General features: G+C 44.4%; 1 long non-coding RNA gene across 2 annotated transcripts in view; it reads left to right on the top strand.

Moving 5' to 3' along the window:
* The first annotated feature begins 677 nt into the window (after positions 1-677).
* LOC147033954 (uncharacterized) overlaps positions 678-14,569 on the top strand; it is a 164,308-nt gene continuing 150,416 nt past the window's right edge. For both annotated transcript variants that reach the window (XR_015056230.1, XR_015056227.1), the window contains exon 1: positions 678-931. This is a non-coding gene — a long non-coding RNA (uncharacterized LOC147033954). The remainder of the gene's footprint in view (positions 932-14,569) is intronic.

Raw genomic sequence — 14,569 nt, forward strand, 5'->3', positions numbered from 1 at the left:
CCGATGAAGACGTGAAAGGTGTTCTGCTGCTTCTTCTTCTTCCTCCGCTTCTTCTTCTTCTTCTTCCTTCGATTCTTCTTCTTCTTCTTCCTTCGCTTCTTCTTCTTCTTCTTCTTTAGCTTCTTCTTCTTTCTCCGCTTCTTCTTCTTATTATTCTGCTTCTTCTTCCTCCGCTTCTTCTTCTTATTCCTCCGCTTCTTCTTCTTCTTCTCCCTCCGCTTCTTCTTCTTATTATTCTGCTTCTTCTTCCTCCGCTTCTTCTTCTTATTCCTCCGCTTCTTCTTCTTCTTCCTCCGCTTCTTCTTCCTCATATTCTTCTTTTCCTATTCTTCTTCTTCTTTCTATTCTTCTTCTTCGTATTCCTCTTCTTATTCCTTTTCTTCTTTTCCTCAACACCGATCACCACATAAAACCGAACACGTTTAGATCTCAAGCAAACATGCAAGACAACTTTCGTTTGGCAGATTTCCGCTTTTTTGCGACTTTGAAGGTTCACAGAATCAGAATTTTTTTTTTGATGAGATTATATTGATTTTTAAGATGTAAACAAAGAACTGAACGTGTTTTTGAATTTTAATAATTTTTTGAGGTGTTATAGTTAAAAGCAAACTTGACGGTTACCGCCCCGAAAAATTCCAGAAACGTCGATGGTCATGACGTCATCTGCGTGAGGTAATTGAGGTAAAGATTATAATCTTGGCGCGCAATGGATAATGGCAGCACACGTCGCTTCAGACTCGTCAGAAAGTGAATTTGATGAATAATTTTCTCATAGAGAATCCTCTGATTGCGACAATAGTTAAAATGATGACGTGGAAAGTGCAACAATACCGTACATGTATGGATGAACCTGAGGTGGAAATTGGGGATATGAAATACATGGTGTTCACAATCGCGAAGAAGTCGAAGAAACACTCGGCAATAACAATTGGTAAGTGGTAAATCGGAGGGATAGAACGTGGTAAATGTGCAGTTTAGTGGTATTTTGATGTAACACTTCTCTCTAATTCCTGTAGTAACGAGAACGGCGCTCAGTCGAGCGCATACCCTGTCAGACTGATCAGTTTTGTGTTTTGTATCCCACTGATAGCTTGGATCTGGATTCGGACCTCAACTAAAATCGAATCTCCTTGTTCTTCTCACCAAACTAACTCATCCATCCAGTTTGTTATAACTCGTCCATAACGTTTGAAATATCGTGCTTACACACACACACACACACACACACACACACACACACGCACACGCACACGCACACGCACACGCACACGCACACGCACACGCACACGCACACGCACACGCACACGCACACGCACACGCACATACATACACACGCATACACACGCACACACACGCACACACACGCACACACACGCACACACACGCACACACATACACACACATACACACACATACACATACATACACATACACACACATACACACACATACACACACATACACACAGAACAGCCTTGCTGAAGCACCCCCAGATCATCACCGATCCTCCAGCAAATTTCACAGTGGGTGCGAGATACTGTGGCTTGTAGGCCTCTCCAGGTCTCCGTCTAACCATTAGACGACCAGATGTTGGGCAAAGCTGAAAATTGGACTCATCAGAGAAGATGACCTTACTCCAGTCCTCTACGGTCCAATCCTTATGGTCTTTTGCAAACCTCAGCCTGGCTCTTCTTTGTTGCTCATTGATGAAGGGATTTTTTTCTAGCTTTGCACGACTTAAGTCCTGCCCCGAGGAGCCTGTTTCGAACTGTCCTCGCCGTGCACTTCACCCCAGCTACCGTTTGACATTCTTTTTGTAGGTCACTTGATGTCATCCTATGGTTGTTGACATTTGAATGAGTTGGTGGTCATCCTGGTCAGTGGAAAGTCTTTTTCGCCCTCTGCCAGTCTGTAGCTTTGTTGTCCCCAATGCCTGCTGCTTGACCTTGTTCTTATGAACCGCCGTCTTTGAAATTTTAATGATGGAAGCAACGTGATGCTCACTGTATCCCTCTGCCAGTAAAGCCAGAATTGAACCCTTCTTTTCCTCACTCAAAACTTTTCTTTTTAACTCTTTTGGCATGGTCAATAGTTATTTTTTGATTACAATTACTTTTGAGGTACTACGAGCACTGTTTTTGCCATCCAGCTGGTCTTATTGCAAGAGGATAGTGATGACCACAGCAGTGGTTTTTATACTTTTCCTTGTTAAGCAAGATTCGGTTCAGGTGATCACCTAATCAGTACCTCACTAAGTAGAATGAGGTGTGCCTGTGTTGGAATTCAACAGACACCGGAGTGGAATGGCTGCCATACACGTAGAGATGATAATTTAATTTTTTTTTGGAGTGGTCTCTTATTTTTTTCCAGATATATATATATATATATATATATATATATATATATATATATATATATATATATATATATTGCATTTACAAGCGAGCCAAACTGCTGAGCAGGCAGAAGCCCCCGCCTCCAAGGGTGACGGTGGAGGATATCACATCCCCGAGGCTTATGAATGATGGGTGTGTCCTCAGAAACCAGCCAAACGTGCTGAGCGGGCGGAGGCCCCGCCTTCATGGGTTTCGTCTGAGCAAGCCATGCCCTGGAGGAGGAAACGGTGGTTCAGTGACGTCAGTCAGTCAGTCAGAGTTGAGAGAACGGGAGAGCATACTCACGATGCTATTGTGAAGAGTGGAGAGATCGGGAGAGTGCACACGCAAGAACAGAGGGAGAGGAGGAATAGTCGAGTGCAGAGTGAGGGACGCACACGGCAGAGAGAGAACGTAGTTCGGAGATGGCCTGTAAGAACATGGCTTTACGGCTGACTTTCCTTTGACGCATGAAGAACACGGCATGATTCTTGTGTTTGTGTTGAGGAAATTTGGCTCACGTGGTGATTGATGCAAGACGCTGGCTTTTGGCTCTTGGTTGGGTCATGAGGAATGGACACCGAGCCTCGTGTATGTTAAATAGTGGGTCGGTGAGGACGATCGACGCACGAAGCAGCTGCACGGGGTCTCTCAGCCTTGGTGTTGAATACTGCTCACTAATTGCCTGGCGTACGTTTGTCCTGCTGCGAGAGAGCGAGTTGGCACCATTTTGCGAGCATCTACACGTGCAAATAGAAGCGTCTCAATTCCAAGTTCCACAAAGACCATATCTGGGCCAAGCTAAGTGCCAGAATAATGGAAGGATTTCTTTTCTTTTATTTTGTTTCCCCTTGTTTGTATTGAAGTCTGTGTGCGGAGGCGCCTCGACTTCGAGTTTAATTCACCTTACGTAGTTAGAATTATTTCATTGATTATTGTCCTTTGTAAATATTTGTCTATTCTCATTGAATGTGTTCATTTTAAGAAGCTGCATCCATGTATTTGTCACGGGGTTCGAGAATAAACCCCCCTGTGCATGCATTTCTGTGCCCCTGTCGCACCGCCATTGTGCCCCACCCTTGTGCCGTCCTGGTGCAGCGCTTAACTGTTTTCCCGCGCACGTGCATTAATCTCCGAGTGTCTCGGCTGTAGACCAACAGGGGAGAATTTCGACCGTCTGGGCTGGCGGTGTTAACCGCCCATCACCACAATTTGGGTCAGGGGTTCAACCTTGGTTACCGGCATCGCAACAATATTTGTTCAAGAAAATAATTATGATGAAGTGTTCAGGAAAGCCATATCTGTTCATTAAACCAAGCATGATTTTTTTTTGATTCTGTGGATCTTTAAGCTTTTAAAAATTTTGCTTATGCAGATGGCATGAACATATTAATTCCGTTAATTGAACATGGTTTCATACAGTAAATTTTAAAACAATTATTATTATTTTTAATATCCCCTCTCTTCAAAACCCTCTTATGCCACTATGTTTTCTTCCCAGCTGCAAGGTGCATTCCAGGGCTGGTTGTCACCTTCAAATTTTTTGCAGTTGCTTCCTTCTGATTGTATGACAATGTATAAATCTGCATTGTCATGGAGTATGGTTCCTCATTTTTGGTGCTGCTGCTGCATCTCATAATACATCCCTGGAGGCAGTGAACGAACTCCTTGTAAATTATTGATATTTCTCACTTGGATATTACAGTGCATGGACTTTTTCTCTTCCACCATTGACTGGTTGGTGACCTTGCACAGTAGTGTGCCACCTTTAATCTGGTCTCACCCTTTTTGCCATCTCAGTCCTTTGTCTTCACACAACCCCACAATGCATTCACTCATCCAGCAACTAACAGCTTATTTGAAAACAATTGAACCTTTCAGACATAGTCTCCCTGCTCACTTTAATTCCTTTGTTTCACTTTTCTCCCATTTGCATAATACCTTACCCAAATCCAACCATCCTATCTTGCTCTTTGTCTTCACTTTTAAGATAGCAACTCACTGCCATCTCACATTGTCTTCCTTGCTTGCTTTTTCTCTCTGTCCACATATTGCTTTTTCTGGCAGTGTTTACCTTTTTCTCTCTCTGCCCAATCTGTTTGCATTATCTTAATCTGCCTATCCTCTTCTGCTTCATTGTGCTCTTTGTCTATCTGTGTCTGTTCTCCATTTTTAGTGGCTATTTATTCATCTACTTGTCTGGGTTCCCTGTCTACCTGTTCCTCTCTGCTACATTCATTATGCATTGGTCTCTGTCATCGCCTCGCTCTTCCACGAGCCTTTATTTAAACTGTGATCTATGGCTCATGATTGAGCTCGTACATAAATAACATGCAGCGCAAAGACATGAGGAGACGGCAGTGTCCTTTTATGTGAATTACAATGACATTAGTAGACATGGAAGAAATCAATATGCTATATTGAATTTGAAAGTAAGACTTCAACATCTCGAGGCATGGGTTCAGATGGGATATACTAAACAGGCCCTGATTTTCATACTAAAGCTATTCTCTTTTTTTCCCTATTCTCTCCCTTCTCAGCTGCCTCTTCTCATTCACCCTCCTCAACACTCTCTCATATTGAATAAGTAGATGGCCCCTTTCTTTCAGAATAAAAAGATCCAGATCACTTATTAACAATAGCACTGCAGTCTTATACCACTTTGAACTCAACTGAAGATGGAACGCAAAACTGAGCAGATCACATATGTTCACACTATCGTTGAGCTATGATGGTGCTCAAGCTCTATGCACACCCCAAAGGCATCGGAAGTACGAGTAGATTCACAAAGACAAGTGTGATGTATTTTATTATGCAAATCAGGGCAGTTTTATAAGTGCACCAACAAGTGGACTCCGCCACTAAAAATGGTGGTCATGAACACCCCGAAGGCACTCTTCACTGGAAGCTGCCACATCAAATAAAAGATACTGCAGAATGTGGACTCTGGCAAGAAAGTCTGTGAGGTCACCAAGGAATCAAAGGACTGACTTAGGGCATAGTTTCATGACCAGATGTGCACACCATATGTTTCTGCAGTCATTGGCATGCATTTCTACTTATGCCAGACTGATTCCAGATGCTGTTCTACAATATACCTGAAGGGGTTTTACATCATGTTGTTATAACTGAAGAAATATACGTACAACTTTTTAATGAGGTTGTATATTCCTCTTCCTTTCTTTCTTCATCTAAAGTTTGTGTGTGTTTACGTATATTTATCTGAATATGTATAATACACAGTAGCCTGCAAAATTATTCACTCCTTCCAACAATGCCACATTCAGATGAATTGCAAATTAGGAAGAAACAATTTTTCCAAATTAACTTTTTCTTATTCAAAATGGAAGAGATCAAACTTAGTCCAGTACTTGGTGGAAACGCCTTTTACATCAATGAATGACTGCTACTAGTGGTTTTGGGTCGGTCTCTACCAGCTTTGCACAGTGAGATGGTGAAATCATTGCCCATTCTTCATGTGAAAATTGATCTTGTTCTGCCAAGTTTGATGAGGATCACCGATGGACTGCAATCTTCAAGTCTCGGCAGAAATGTTTAATTGGGTTCAAGTAAGGACTTTGACTTGGCAACTCAAGAACATTTATTATCTTCTTATTTAGCCACTCCGGTGTGCCGTTTATCTTTGTGCCTTGGATCATTGTGTTGCTGAAATGTGAATCTCCCAATCAGTTTCAGATTCATGGCTTACTCGAGCCGGTTTTCATCAAGGATTCTCCTGTACTTTGTACAGTCCATTGTCCCTTCTATCCTGACAAGATTGCCAGTCCCTGTTGATGAAAATCAGCCCCACAACATGATGCTGCCACCACCATGCTTCACAGTCGGGATGCTGATGCCTGGGTGATGTGCAGTGTTAGCCTTGTGCCAGAAGTAACACTTTGCATTCAGACCAAAAAATTCAATTTTTTGCTCGTCTTACCACAAAACGTTTTTCCACATGCCTGCAGCATCATTAAGATGCTTTTTTAAAACACTTCAAATGAGCTTTTAGATGTCTTTTTCAGTAATGGCGTCTTTCTTATCACCTGTCCATGGAGGCCAGCTTTGTGGCTTGAACGGGATATTGTTGATTGATGGACACTGACCACTATCTTGGCCATAGAGCCTTGCAGATCTTTCAAAGTCATTGTTGGATTTACAGTGACATCCCGAACCAGTTTCCTGCTTTCCGCTGAGATTGGATGGGCGACCTGATCTGGGTTGAGTTTCGGTGGTATGATCGATTTCTTTGGAGACTCTCCAGGGTGTTTTTTATTTTTTAGCTTTATCACTTTGGAGTAGTTTGTGAAGACTCTCCAGGGTGAGTCATAAGTCCCAGGACATGGAATTAGCTGCTTATAATTTTATACGAACAAATTTTTGGTCATCCTCTGCTCTTGCTGTCAAGTACACTGTAAGTCTGAAATGCTTTTTTTTTTTTTTCCTTTTTTTTTTCCAAAAAATGAAGCTTTGATTTTGATGCTACTGGCTTTCCAAAATGCTCTTCGAAGTCTTCTTGCACCTGTTTAATCGCCTTGTTTGTTTCTCCTCTTGTGTACCACACCACTGCTACCAGCCTCTCTTCCACTGCAATTGGACTGGCGTCTGCTATCTTGGTTTAATGTATTATTTGTATTATCTGAAAAAAATGGAAAGTAGTATAAATAAATGGAATCAACAAATCTTGTATAAACAGATAAAAGCGTGTCCTGGGACTTATGACACACCCTGAGCATCTTAAGTTTGATTTGAAAGCAGCATGAAATGAGCTCATGTGCCATGAAAATGTGAAAACTTTGGATGTGGCTGACTACTTTGCAGGCCACAGTAACTAAAAATAGGCAGCTCAAGAGACATTTGTACAGAGAGTGAAAGCACACTGAGCTGAAAATAATAATACAATTTTTTTTATTGAAATCCTGACGTTTCAAAAGACCACAATCTTCCGTCCTCGGAGGTAAAAAAAAAAAAAAAAATAAACCACTGCATGTGCAGCTGCAGAGATATTATCTGCACTTATGTCCGAAGGGAATGGCTACGTGTCATGAATGGGCTGTGAGGGGGACTAATGATCATGAGGATTGGGATATATTTACGAAAGAGAGTGGGATTGGAAGGTGGATTTGCTTCCGGTTCAGATGTTTGGGTCACCGGTTCGGTGTCACGTGTTCCATGTTTGCTCTGGGTTTGCGTGTCGGGTTTAGCCTTTGCACCTGCATGTGGGGGCTATGGGCGTTTGCATAATACTTAATGGGCAGCATGCAGGTGGACATGATGGTTAATCAACCATGTGCCTGAAACCATGCTTCGAGAATTTCCCGGCTGGCCCGGCTGTGTGCCAAAGCTTTAACTGCCATGTTTATCCATGCACAGATGTGATGTAGGTTGTGACAACATGGCGCTGCCAGCGAAAGCGTGTTTCCATGTGTTACAGATTGCTGGTGCTGCATAAACCATGCTGTGAGTTGCTTGCAAGTCTGGCCCACATAGCTGGTATCAGAGTCTCGACAGGGGATTTCGTCGACCACGTTCATTTGTCGAGTCCATTCACCCTGTCTTTTGGCTTAGAAAGCTGTGCGCAGAGTGTTGTCTGAGGTCTGTGTGCGACCCGGATTCCAAATGATACAGCAAATGGTTGGCAATCCAAATGGATTCCAAACGGCAAAGTATTGCCGATGTCTGGTAATATTACTTTTGACCAGTTCTTTGGGTCAAGGTTTGGGTGCCCTCTTGCAATGGCAAGACTGAATAAATGCTGTCAGGTAGTCACTGTTCTGCAGAAAGTGGGTGACATGTTCAATTTTGGTCCGTCATGTGTGTTGCTCACTGCAGAGCGATTTGGCCCTGTCAAACATGGTTCTTGCACAAGATCGGTTGTGCATAGTCAGGTGACCACTGTTGTAATTAAGCACCTGGTCTTGATGCGTTGGTTTGCGGTACACCTGTGTGCTCAAACATTGGTCTGTTACGTGTGTGAAACCCACATTCAGAAAAATTACAATCTACTTCTCACTTGCTCTCCCGCTCTGACTTGGCTACCTCTCTCTCTCTTTTTTTTCTCTGTTTCTGTCTCTCTCTGTCTCTCTCTGTCTCTATTGTGGCTCTGTCTCTCTGTCTCTCTGTCTCTCTCTGTCTCTGTCTCTGTCTCTGTCTCTGTCTCTGTCTCTGTCTCTGTCTCTGTCTCTGTCTCTGTCTCTGTCTCTGTCTCTGTCTCTGTCTCTGTCTCTGTCTCTGTCTCTGTCTCTGTCTCTCTCTCTGTCTCTATCTCTCTCTCTCTCTATCTCTCTCTCTCTCTCTCTCTCTCTCTCTCTCTCTCTCTCTCTCTCTCTCTCTCTCTCTCTCTCACTCTCTCTCTCTCTCTCTCTCTCTCTCTCATGGCTCTGTCTCTATGATTACCCATAATGGCGTTGGTCCCAGTGTTTCCTCCATTTTACTCTTGACCTGACCAGACCAGTCAGGATTATGCACTGTGCGTCTTGCACGCATGCCATATTTTTCTTTCCCAGTCCCTCATCAAGAAATCGAGCCACATGCCCATACAGGCGCAGCTGATGCTCAATAATTATGCAGGTAAAAAATCTTGAGTCTCAGTAACCGCTCGTTGGACACACAGTCCGACCAGCGATAGCCAAGGATTCACCGAAGAGACCTGGTACCAAAGGAATCAAGTCTCTGTCACAGATCCCTGGTCAGAGTGCAAGTCTCACCTCCTTAGAGCAGGACTGGGAGCACCAAGGATCTGAAGACTCGGACTTTCGTTCTCCCGCACAGAACTGACAGCGTCACACCCCATGATCCAGTGAATCCATGACTCCCAGTCCTGGTCCAGATGTCCATTGATCTCTGGCTCATAGCCAGCAGAGACATGAATATCACTGCCAAGGTAAATTAATCTCTCCATGACTTCAACATCCTCACCACAAACATGTACAGACAAGGGAGCAGCATCCAAGATATCACTGAAAGCCTGGATCTTATTTTTGACCCAGGAAACCCATAATCCCAGGAGTTCTGACTCCTCATTCAGCACCTCGAGGGCCCCCAAAAGGATATCCAGAGTCTCCTCAAAGATGACTGCATCATCTGTGAAATCAACGTCAGAGATCTCAACATTCCCAAACATGCATTGCAGCTTGAACTCTCTGACATCCTCCTCAGAATCAAGTTCATACAAGTGCTGACAAGTGTGGGGGCCAGTACACACCCCTGACAAACTCCAATGACAACTGGATATAAGTCTTCGATGGTACCACCACATCTCACAGCACTCTCAATACCAGAGTATAGTTCAGACATCAGATTGATCAGTTTTGGTGGCACTCCACGAAGACCAAGAATCCTCCAGAGGGCATCCCGATTCACTGAATCAAACGTTTTGGTGAAATCAACCTTTGCTGCAAGCAGCACTGCAGAAACTCTCACCTACGATCGGTGATGACCCGAAGAGCAAGGATACAGTCCATTGTTGACCTCTGGTGTAAATCCTGATTGTTCTGGACGCTGGTGCTCAAGCAGATGGCGGCGAACCCGATCAATAGTTATTTGAGTAAAGACCTTGCCTAGCACTGAGAGCAGCGTCACCCCTCTGTAGTTGTTGCAGTCCTGACGATCACCCTTACCTTTTGAGAGAGGGACAACAAGGTCCCTCTTCCAGTCAGTTGGGATGATTGATGCCTGTGTTTCAGGCAGAACACAGAACTGCACGCAATGACACGAGCACAACATTTCCACCAGAAGTTGAGAAGTTCAGCATGAATGCCACAGATCACAGGAGCTTTACCCATTTCAACCGATTCACCACAGCCTGTGTTTCCACAAATGAAGGTGGACCACAGTTGATTGGAGGTTGAGCAATCGGGATAGTATCACTTCCAACATCCAACTCAACAGGTGGTGTATCACCCTGGTACAACCACTCAAAGTAACCAGCCCAGCAGGCCTTTTCTTCGGACTCCTCTCTCAAGAGCCTACCACCCTCTGCTCCAACTGCAGTCCACCGAGGGATGTGCTCAGAAGAACGCAATGCACAAATTCCCCTGAAAGCAGGATGAGAATCACTTGACCACAGGTGATGCTCTACCCCCTCATAGATTCCTCATACATAGGCCTCCTTGTCCAAACTCAGCGCACGTACAGTTTTATGCCTCAACTCCCTGAACAGCTCGGCTCTGCCATTAATCCTGGCCCTGCGACTCTGGTAAATGGTGTCCAGTGTCCCTTGAGAGAGAAAATTTTTCTTCACCCTTTGGTGAGTTCCAAGACATCCACCAGTAACATCAAGGATGGTTGCCTTGAAGGTACTCCACCACTCGTCAGGATTCCTCGAAGCACCCAGACCCTCCAATTACCTACTCAGCATGTTCGCAAACAACTCAGCTACGACCCTCTCATCCTTGAGCTTGCAAACATCCAGCCTCGGCTGGGATCGTACCATTCTCCCAGATTTAAGCTGCAACTTCAGAGTTGCTACAACAAGGCTGTGGTCAGTATTGAGCAACTGAGCACTCCGGTGGACCCTGCAGTTCTGGATAATCCTCCAGTGACCATAAACGAGCGTATTGTCAATCTCCTTTGACACACCACCAGCGTTGGAATACCAAGTCCAGCAATGAGCCTGTGGGCACCGAAAAAATGAACCAGCCACCCTAAGTTCACATCTTCTGGTTCATTTCTTGCAAATTTCTTGCAAATTACTTCGTGCAAATTCAAGGAACTTAGTGCAATTCTGGTTCATAGTTCCAAACCCATTGGGACCAACACATCTCACAACCATCCCTATTAGTTCCAGTCGATGCATTGAAATCCCCAAAGACTAGAAGAGTATCTCGCCTTGGGCACTGATCAACCACAGACTCGAGCATGGCATATAATGCGTCCTTCACGGTGAGATCACTCGCCTCAGTCTGATCATGTACAGAGACCAGGGAAATGATACACATCGCATGACAAATCCTTCGTCTCATCATGCGCTCGTTCACCAGTGTTCCTTCAATCATCATTGGAGTCGGCTTATTGGGCACAGCTTCAGCAACTCCTTCGGCATGGTAGCCATCACAGCGACCAGACCAATTGTCGGTGTAACCACCCGCCACGATCTCACCACCATCTAACAGCTCCATGCTTTTCCTCCTATCAAGGAATGGGTGTCCCGAAGGCTTTGTCCCAATCCCATCATCCGGTGAGCTGCCCTGTGAAGGGCAGCAGCGCAGGAGGTACTCCCTCGGAGTGGGTCTATTGGCTGTCCCAATAAAACTTTGTTTCGTTGTTGAATATCATGTGTATTCCATCCACACCCACATACACTTTTCAGAAAGTACTTTTTGACTTCCTGTCCACGAAGCATCCATTGATGACAATCTAGCTAATCAAACACCAGGTCACACATCACATCACATTGAGACCATGGGACCCCTGTTTTCGTGTGTGCTCGCCAACTAGCTTCCATAAAATTATGCATCACTGCCAGGACTCTGAGTATATGTTACAATGTGGAATCATCAGACCATCCTCCAGCAGTTGGTCTTCACTGCTGCACATGGTACCCAAAAGCATACCTCAGGATTGGCGTCCTTGTGGGGATTACTGGTCATGAAACAACGTGACTGTCCCAGACCGTTACCCCATTCCACACATTCAGGATTTTACCGCTACACTCTGTGGCACTACAATCTTCTCCAAGGTCGGCCTCATTTGTGTATACCATCAAATTCCCTTGGATCCAGATGACATCCTGAAAACAGCAGTCACCATGCCTTTCAACCTGTTCAAATTCCTTTGCATGTCATTCAGCCTTCGCAATGCCACACAAACTTTTAATGTTTAATCAATCAGGTGCTCTGGGAATTTCACATCTGCTGTGTGTGTATAGATGACATTCTCATTGCCAATGCAACCGTAGAAAAACATAAGGAACACCTATGTCTTCTCTTTAGCCATTTGCAGGACTTCGGCATTGTCATCAATCCCACACAATGCATATTCAGCATTCAGGGGTTGAATTTCTTTGACCAACGTCTACCACTTCGCTCAGTCATCTGTCCGCTCGAGGAGAAGGTGCAGACTATTCGGGATTTCCCATTACCATCAACTCACCACAAACTCAGAGTTTTTAACATAGATTTATTCCAAATGCAGCAGCTGAATGAGTTACTCACAACAGGTAATTACCCTGAAGTGTTCCGATGGTCGGAGCCAACCTTGTCAGCCTTACACACCAACAAGGATGCACTGGCCTAAACCTCACTCCTGGATCATCCAAAGCCAGAGGCACCAACGAGCCTGATGGTAGACTCGTCTGAAGTGTGGATGTGGCCCTTCACCAGTTCATTGCTGCCATCTGGCATCCACTTCTGAAAAACGCTGAAAGAAACAGAGCACAAGTACAGTACCTTTGATTGGAAATTAATCGTACACGTTGCCATTTAGTACTTCCACCACTTATGAGGGCCAGACCATTATTTGTCCTGACTGAGCACAAACCTTTAACTTTCACTCTATCTACCAATTTTGACTCTCCTCACACACTTCACCATCTTATTTACTGTATTTATCGCAATTCACCACCGACATCCTGCACATTAAAGTCTCGCAAAGTCGGCGACTGACATTCTCTCACGGATTGATTTATTGGCGTTGTCTTCTACCAACGCACCTCATCGATTTTAATGCACTTGCAGCAGCACAATGGGAGGAAATGAAGCTCCACCATCGACATGCTCCAACCGGTTTGCTTACATTTTGTGAGCTACTGCTCCCAGGGACAAACACTACCCTTGTGTGTGATACATCGACAGGACAGTCATGCCCTATCATTCCTGCAGTATTCCGTCGTAGAGTCTTTCACACTTTTCACACACTTGTGCATCTGGGTATTCGAGCAACCCAGCAACTCATCACCACTTGCTATGTCTGGCCATGCATAAACGTCGACATGTGCCATTGGGCCAAGCATTGGCTTCAATGTCAATGTTCCACGATCCAACGTCATACTCTCTCACCACTTGGTAGTTTTTCAACACCAGATAGGCATTTCGACAGGGTCCATTTGGATCTTGTCGGTCCCCTATCAACTTCAAATGGGTACTGCTATTTACTGACTTCTGTTAACCGCTTCAGCTGTGGCCTAGTTACACCGATAGCTGATATCACTGCACCTGCCATCGCCAGGGCCTTTGTCTCCACCTGGATCACACATTTTGGTGTTCCATCAGCTATCACGGCAAATCGTAGTAGCCATCAACTCGAATCTTTCCTCGAAGCACATGGCAACTCCACACACTGGGCAGACGTCATAATTGTCTGTGGTTCTGCTTAGTACGCTAGCTGCTTTAAAATACTTTTTTATGCTCCACTGCAGAGCTAGTGTTTTGATTGTGCACCACTTCGTCTCCCAGGATAATTCTTCTTGGCATTCAATGGCACCTTGCCTGATGCCACCAAATATTCCAGCCAACTTCGTTCGGCCATGTAGGGCCTATGAACGACACCCACACATACGCCTTTGTCACGTCCGCTTTCCTAGTCTCCAGAAATTTTATACACTCACCCACATATTCGTATGGCATGAAGCTGTCGAGAAATCCTTGCAGCAACCTTATGACGGACCTTGCAAAGTTCTACAACGCCCCGATAAGACCTTCATATTCAATATTAACGGTGGTTGTGACACAATCTCAATAGATCACTTGAAGCCAACTTTTCGTGATGCAGCACCAGAGCCAACCGTCCCACTGACCAACTGGTCGACACTTACTACAACAATACCCTTAACGTCACATACGACTTGCTCAGGGCATCATATACACTTCCCAGCATGATATTTATGAGTAGATTTTGTTTTTTGACCATTTCTCTTTGCTGTGACTTTTATTTTATTTTTTTACATGGACAACCTACATTTCTTCTCCAACAATATATTGTATTTCATTTGTATTCCCTGTACGATTAACGCACTAGGAGGGGAATCGTGTAGCGGTATAATTTTGCTTTTGGTTTTATAATGTGTGAATATGATTTAGCTTTGATTTAACGCGGTTTCCTGGCAGGGTTTTTGGAGAGTTTCTACATTTTTTTTTTAAACCGTGGCAGTTTAATAAAGTATACTGTATGACTCAGAATCTAGATGTCTTGGACATCTTTTCTTCCACAATAAAGGCCCGGTCACACCTTGACGTTTTAGCCAGCGATGGCAACGT

The sequence above is a fragment of the Eptatretus burgeri genome, chromosome 1 (genome assembly GCF_056783735.1).
Source record: "Eptatretus burgeri isolate ZD-2024b chromosome 1, Ebu_testis_v1, whole genome shotgun sequence".
Taxonomy (NCBI): Eukaryota; Metazoa; Chordata; class Myxini; order Myxiniformes; family Myxinidae; genus Eptatretus; species Eptatretus burgeri.